At 48.2% G+C, this 7683-nt stretch overlaps 1 long non-coding RNA gene across 1 annotated transcript; it reads right to left on the reverse strand.

Moving 5' to 3' along the window:
* Positions 1 to 7382, reverse strand: LOC132709176 (uncharacterized). The gene is made up of 3 exons (XR_009620226.2): positions 6965 to 7382; positions 1230 to 1426; positions 1 to 294 (listed from the first exon to the last, which is right to left on the reverse strand). It is a non-coding gene; the product is annotated as an uncharacterized LOC132709176 (long non-coding RNA).
* Between the last annotated feature and the right edge of the window lie 301 nt (positions 7383 to 7683).

A 7683-nucleotide genomic window follows, 5' to 3' on the forward strand; every position in this document is an offset into this window, starting at 1 on the left:
TTGGCAGTTTGGAAATTCATTTAATTTTGAGATAGCAACGTAGTCTGACAGTCAGCCTCTTGCCCCCTCAGCAATCTGGGTCCTCATTTTACCCACCTCGGAAGGACGGAAGGCTGAGTCAACCTTGAGCCTGGTGAGATTTGAACTGCCAAATTGCAGGCAGCCGGCAGGCAGGAGAAGGAGCTTGCAATACCGCACTCTAACCACCGCGCCACCGTGGCTCATTATAATGGAAGTTAATCTCACTCTGCTTGGTGCTTCCATGAAGGAAATGATAACGTGATCCTTCGAGATCTGCAGAGAGGAAGGGTGGTACAACTTGGGTTGCTGATGGAAATCTCTTCGCTTTGCATCTGTCAAGCCTTTTCTCACCCTTTGCCATGGGTAGTTTGGCTGACTCACCTACCACAATCTGCAATACCTGCCTGTTTTCTAAAGCTCATTCATCTAAGGAGCTTGTTGCAGTTTCAGAAGATTCTAAAGAGAAGATTCTGACATGGTAGCAGTCTTCCAATATGCTGCCACAAAGAAGAGGGGATCAACCCACGGGTGAAATCCAGCAGGTTCCGACAGGCTCTGGAGAACCGGTAGCGGAAATTTTGAGTAGTTCGGAAAACTGGCAAATACCACCTCTGGCTGGCCCCAGAGTGGGGTGGGAATGGAGATTCTGCAGTATCCTTCCCCCAGGAGTGGGGAGGGAATGGGGATTTTGCAGTATCCTTCCCCCAGGAGTGGGGTGGGAGTGGAGATTTTACAGTATCCTTCCCCCTGGGGTGTGGTGGGAATGGAGATTCTGCAGTATCCTTCCTCCAGGAGTGGGGAGGGAATGGGGATTTTGCAGTATCCTTCCCCTAGAGTGGGGTGGGAGTAGAGATTTTGCAGTATCCTTCCCCTAGAGTGGGAGTAGAGATTCTGCAATATCCTTCCCCCAGGAGTGGGGTGGGAGTGAAGATTTTGCAGTATCCTTCCCCCAGGAGTGAGGTGGGAGTGGAGATTCTGCAGTATCCTTCCCCCAGGAGTGGGAGGGAATGGAGATTCTGCAGTATCCTGCCACGCCCACCAAGCCACGCCCACAGAACCAATAGTAGAAAAATTTGGATTTCACCACTGGTCCCTTCCAATTCTGTTATTTTGCTATCTGTTGGATTCTTGCCCAGCCTGAAGACCAGATCAAACTCAAAAGAGAGAGCTTGATTTCCCCTCCTTCCCTATCTTTGCCTGCAGCTCACCTTCTTCTGCCAAGGGACGAGGACTGCAGTGACTTCTCTGAGACTCCGTTTCAGCATATTCATCAACAAATCCCTTACAGGATCAGTCAAATTGTTCCCCGGTGCAATTAAGGATGCTGGCTGATTTCCATGGCTTCTTGCTATTTTCAGCAATGTTCAAAGTCTTCCCCCACAATGTTACAGTGCAGGAACTGTGCCTGGAAGGGCAACGTAAAGGGGAGCTGCTGGTACCAAGTTTTCATTGGCACAAAAGATGGAGAAGAAAAATAGCCCAGAATAGAGGGTTCTTTGAGGGGACAGCAAGCAGTTGGAAGCAATAGGGTAGGAAAATCATCTCGAAGGCTGGAGAAAGAACAAAGAGCGAAATGCCCAGCAAGAATCGTAAGAGTCGTAAGGCTGGAAGCAACCTTGGAGGTCTTCTAGTCAAACCCCCTGCCTGTTATGACCTAGGCTTCCTTCGAAAGTATACAGCACAATCTTAGTCCCGGCAAACCTCTTTAATTCATACGGCTGTGAATTATTGTCATTTCCAGTCCACTCCTCCATACAGAGGAGTGTTTACAAACACCCACCTTATCTCCCTTGGAATGCTGCCAGAGAACTAATTGCCACACGCAGGGCAAGGCCAAACTTAGCACAGAGTCAAATGGAACTTTTCCAAAGCTTTTACCGACCAGATGAACTCATTGCTTCCTGCAAAAGCTCACGTCCCGTTCGCTTCTCTTTTATGTCTTATGGGAGGGGCCAATCATCTCCAAGCCTTACTCCCAAGTCGACCCTGTTTTCTTAATTGTTCCTGTCTTCCGGCAGCTCTGCACATGCGCACACTGGGAACAGGCTCACACTGTTCTTCTGTCTCGCTGATGTCAGACTCCGGAGGCAGCAAAGAACTACCAGATGGCCTCGTCCACCTCTCTGCCTCCGTCTCAGAGCCCTCGTCCGAGCCTTCCCCAGACTCCAGGACTGGCCCACGTTCCTCCCCAACCTCCTCACTGTCCGAATCTGCTGCCAGCTCTGCTGGCCGCTGGCAGACCACAACATTGCCCAAGGCAGGAGACCTTATACCATCCTGGACAAACGAATGTTCAATCTTTCTTGAAAACTTCCAGAGATGGAGCACTGGTAACTCTCATAGGCTAGCTGTTTCATCGGTTCATTATTCTCACATACCTAGTTCCCTTAACCATTCATCCTACGGTTTAGTCTCTTATCATCCCTGTTGCTCTTCTCTGCACTCTTTCTAGGGTCTTTCTTTTCTCCCAGATCTCATTCAGCTGCAGAGTTGACTGATCCTGTTGATGGACATGATGGTTCCTTGCATGGTGTCCACAATTAAAAAAAAAAAGAGGTTGAGACTCTGGAAAGAGTGCAGAGAAGAGCCACAAAAATGATTCTTTTAGCTGGAGGCTAAAAGAAACAGGAGGAGTTGGGTATGTCTAGTCTAGCGAAGGGAAGGGAAGGACTAGGGGAGACGTGATAGCAATATTCCAATATTTGAGGGTGTCGGGGCGTTGATTAATCCCATTCTGCTTTTGGGATAATCGCACCTTGATTACGAGGGGCGGATCGAGACCTTTCCTTGCAAGTATACTTTAAGAAAACAAAACCCGAAGATATTTTCTAAGAAAGCTCATTTATTTGTTATAAAGAAAATTTTAAAAAAATAAAACACCTAACTGATCTAATAAGTTACATTTTGAATAAAGGTCCGTGCCGGCTGCTTCTCAGCCGGACCTTCCTGGCAAGAGAACAAAAGAAAAGTGTCTGTGAAAGAATGTGGGTGGATACACGTAGCTTACTGATAAGGATTCTTGGCAAGCTACGGAAAGTCTGATAGTCCAGAAATAATGAGCTCAGCTGGTAAATATAAAAACGCAGTGACAGAGGGGCTCCTACAAAGACGAGGGGGTCAGTCTATTTTCCAAAGCACCAAAAAGCAAGACAAGAAACAATGGTTGGAAACTAACCGAGGAGAAAAGCAACCTAGAATTAAGGAGAAATTTCCTAACGGTGAGAGCAATCAACCTACGGGATAGCTTGCCTTCAGAAGTTGTGGGTGCCCCATCACTGGAGGCTTTCAAAAAGAGACTGGACAACCATTTGATTGTCTGAAATGATATACGGTCTCCTGCTCTAGCAGGTGGTTGGACCAGAAGACCTTTGAGGTCCCACCAACTCTATCATTCTATGTTCTATGTTTGGATCTCAGAGGGATTGTCAAGGGAGAAAGCAATAGTTTTGATGATAAACCGCTCTAGAGAGTTGAAGACCTGAAAACTTTGAAGATCCACCTCCTTCGGGATCTGTCCTAGCAGCTGATTCCCAATGGATCCATCCTATTCATCAACAGATCCCTCAGAAGGTCAGGCAGCTGTTCCTCTGAATGGAGTTATTGACACTGGAAGCTTTTAAAGAAGTTTTTAAAAATCTTTAAAAGCTTCCAGTGTCGATAACTCCATTCAGAGGAACAGCTGCCTGACCTTCTGAGGGATCTGTTGATGAACAGGATGGATCCTGTTTTTGTAACTGTTTTTGTTTTATTCAGGGTTTTTTCCCCTAGCCAAACAAATTTTGCTGTTACTTTATTTAACTCTTCAAAAAATTTCCTTCCTAATTTTATTGGTATTGTTTGAAAGAGAAATTAAAGTATTTGATAATATATTCATTTTGATTGTGGCTATTCTTCCAATTAATGGTAGTTGTAATTTTCCCCAATTATCCAAATCTTTTTTTTTACTTGTTGGAGTAGTTTATTGGAATTATCCACTTTAATCGATGAACATTTTGCCGTCAACCAGATTCCCAGATATTTAACTTTCTTAGTTGTCTGTATTTCCAGTTTCCTCTCTAATTCCTTTTTTCTGGCTATTGGTAAGATTTTTGGTTATTAACGTGGTCTTTTCTTTCTTTATTTTAAGCCCTGCCACCTTACCAAATTCTTCTATTTCTCGTACTTAAACTTTAAAATGTTTTTAAGAAGAGACTGCTCAGGCCTTTGTCTGGAATGGAACAGGGGTCTCCCGCTTGAGCAGGGGTTTGGTGGTCCATGAGAAAATTGGTGGTCCACAGAAAAATTATTTGCATTTTTTTATATTGCACTAAATCAGGGGTCCCCAAACTACGGCCCCTGGGACAGATACGTGCAATGAACGTTTGTGTTGCTTTGGGAGTGTCCCCCTTCGGGGTCTTTTTGTGTGGGTCGGAGGGGGGCAGAAATTCCGACTTGGGGTCTGCTTCAGCCTCCTGGTGTGGGGCTTTGGGTGAAGGCTGGAGGAAAGTGCCGCTGGTGGCAAAGAGCCGGAGGGCCTCGTTCCAGTGGGACTGCATCATGGCCTGGAACTGGCTGACCATCTCAGCCCGCTGAGCTTCCAGGTGCTGGTACCTGGCCTTGCACTCCCGCAGGTCTTCCCTCTGCTTGGAAAGCCTATGCTCCTAGTCCTCAATGAGGTGCTTCTGCTGAGCCTCCTTCTCAGCCAGATCCAATTTGAACTGAGCCAGCTGTTTTGCCAACTCTTTCTCGTGGTGGCTGCTTAGCTCCAACAACTGCTTCCTGTCGGGGTCCTAAGGAGCCCGGGCGGGGAGGCGCGGAGTGGCTGGGAGGGGAGGGGCAAGTAGAGGCTGGCGAGGTGCCCCTTGACGTGAGTGACATCGAGTTGGCGACACCCACCAAGTCACATGACTATCCAACCATGCCCACCCAGCCGGTCATTAGGCAGATCATATTAGCGGTCCGCGGGATTTAAAATTATGAATTTAGTGGTCCCTGAAGTCCGAAAGGTCGGTGACCCCTCGATTAGAAGACCTCCAAGTCCCTGTTATTCTGAGAAAAAAAATCACGCCGCGCAGTATTAAGACAAGGACTTGGAGGACGACGAGTTCCTGTTTTGAAGTTGCTGCCAGGAGTGGAGGACTCGGCCCACTTCCTTGGCTGTGGGTCTGTTTTTCAAGCCCTCCGGGTCAAACTTTTCCTTGTCACCTGAGAAGGAAAGACTCGGGGTTTGTTCGACAAGAGAAGGGAAGGGCAGACGGAGGACATTAACGGATGCAATGGAAAAAAAAAAAAAGTGCCGTCCGGAGAACAAAACCAGCACCAAAAAAAAAAAAGGACTCATCAGCCAGGAAAGGTGTTGAGAGGTATCCCGGCCAACCCATTCAATGTGTTTCAAAGTAGGAGGACGGGACTCTGGAAGCCAAGCAGGACGATGTCGTCAATATTCTTTTGTTTGGCGTCCGCCGCGCAAGCTAATCTCCTGGCCTCTTGCTCCCAACTCATTAGAGCCCTGATCAGGTTCTGTTCGAAGAATGGCTCAACTTTCCTACTTCTTTTGTACCAAGGAAACGGCACTAAATCCCGATTTGACTACCTCACACCTGAGACAATAACCGCCTGGTTGAATGGTGATGGCTTAGTCCTCGACCTACGACCACAGCCGAGCCCAAAATTTCCATTCCTAACCAGGACAGCTGTTCCGGGCCAGTTTTTGGCCCATTTTTACCATCTTCCTAGCCACGGCTTTTAAGGGAATGACTGCAATTGTTCGGCCAGTAACATGGTTGTTAAGCGAATCTGGCAGAAGGTCAATCAATCAATCAGAATAGAAGCTGGAAGGGACCTTGGAGGCCTTCTAGTCCAACCCTCTGCTCAAGCAGGAGATCCTATACCAGTGATGGCTAACCTTTTTGCCATTGAGTGCCAAAAGCGGGGGAGCGGGGGGGGTCGCGCGCATGTGTGCCCACACCCATAATTCTATGTGCCCCGCTCCCTGCGCATGTGCGTGTGACCACCCCCTGCTCCCTCCACTTTTGGCACGCGGTGGCATAGTGGGCCACCGGATTTCTGATGGAACCGGAAGTCAGGAAACAAGCCATTTCCAGCCTCCGGAGGGGTGGGGAAGGCAATTTTCACCCTCCCCAGGCTCCTAGAAAGGCTCTGGAGCCTGGGCAGAGCGAAAAACAGACCTTCTGGTCCCACCAGAAGTCAGGAAACAGGCCGTTTTTGGCCTCTTGAGGGCCTCGGGGAGGGGGGAAAGCCATTTTCATCCTCCCCAGGCTCCTAGAAAGCCTCTGGAGCCTGGGGAGAGCGAAAAACGGGCCTTCCTCACACCACCACCCCACCCAGAGACCCTCCAGAGGCCAAAAACGGCCTGTTTCCCGACTTCTGGTGGGCCCAGAAGGCCCAAAAATCAGCTGGCCAGCACACGCATGCACACCGGAGTTCAGCTCGCGTGCCCACCAATATGGCTCCGTGTGCCACCTGTGCCATAGGTTCACCATCACAGTCCTATACCATTTCAGACAAGTGGCTGTCCAGTTTCTTCTTAAAAACGTCCAGTGATGGAGCACCCACAACTTCTGGTGGCAAGCTGTTCCGCTGGTCGATTGTCCTCACTGTTAGGAAGTTTCTCCTTAGTTCCATGTTGCACCTCTGCTCGATTAGTTTCCACCTATTGTTTCTTGTCCTGCCTTCCGGTCCTTTGGACCAGGGGTCACCAACCTTTCGGATCTCAGGGACCACTTAATTCGTCATTTTAAATCCCACTGACCACGAATATGAATTTTTTAAAAAGATAAATAGTATTTAGGGCAATATAAAAAAATGCAAATAATTTTTCTGCAGACCACCAGCCTCTTCTGTGCCTTCTTCACAAGCATGTTAGCATTCATAGTCCATGAGAGGTCCTCCGAGATATAAATGCCCAGAAATTTAAAACTACCCACCCTCTCCACCTCCTCACCATTTATGTACAGGTGAGGTGAGATGAATCCCGACTGGTCATCCCTGTCAGCAGGACACCAAACAGGAGCCATAAAGCATTCATAACCAGTTGAGTTGAGTCTTGGATTCACTCTTGGGCCCTTGTGACTCCTGTCCTTGAAGACTCTCGCAAGGGTGGCTTCACAGAGACGGTGAAGGCATTCTCAGCTTTTGTTCTTGAACAGTTTGAAACCAGATTGGCCAAGGAACCGCCAGTTGCCATGGAGCTAGATTTTTTCCATTGTCACACCCATGGTGTGGCACAAATACTTTGTGGTGATGAGAAAGGGAAGGAAGGGAAGGGAAAGAAGAGGGAGGGAGGAGGGAAGAAGAGAGGAACGAAGATTAGAAAGTGAAGGAAGGGAAGAGTAAGAAGAGGGAGGGAAGGAAGGAAGGAAGGAAGGAAGGAAGGAAGATGAGAAAGGGAAGGAAGGGAAGGGAAAGAAGAGAGAGGGAGGAGAGAAAAAGAAAGGAAGGAAGATGAGAAAGGGAAGGAAGGGAAGGGTAAGAAGAGGGAGGGAAGGAAAGAGGGAGGGAGGGAAGGAAGGAAGATGAGAAAGGGAAGGAAGGGAAGGGAAAGAAGAGAGAGGGAGGAGAGAAAAAGAAAGGAAGGAAGATGAGAAAGGGAAGGAAGGGAAGGGTAAGAAGAGGGAGGGAAGGAAAGAGGGAGGGAGGGAAGGAAGGAAGATGAGAAAGGGA

Source organism: Pantherophis guttatus, chromosome 7 (assembly GCF_059756535.1).
Source record: "Pantherophis guttatus breed Tessera chromosome 7, ASM5975653v1, whole genome shotgun sequence".
NCBI lineage: Eukaryota > Metazoa > Chordata > Lepidosauria > Squamata > Colubridae > Pantherophis > Pantherophis guttatus.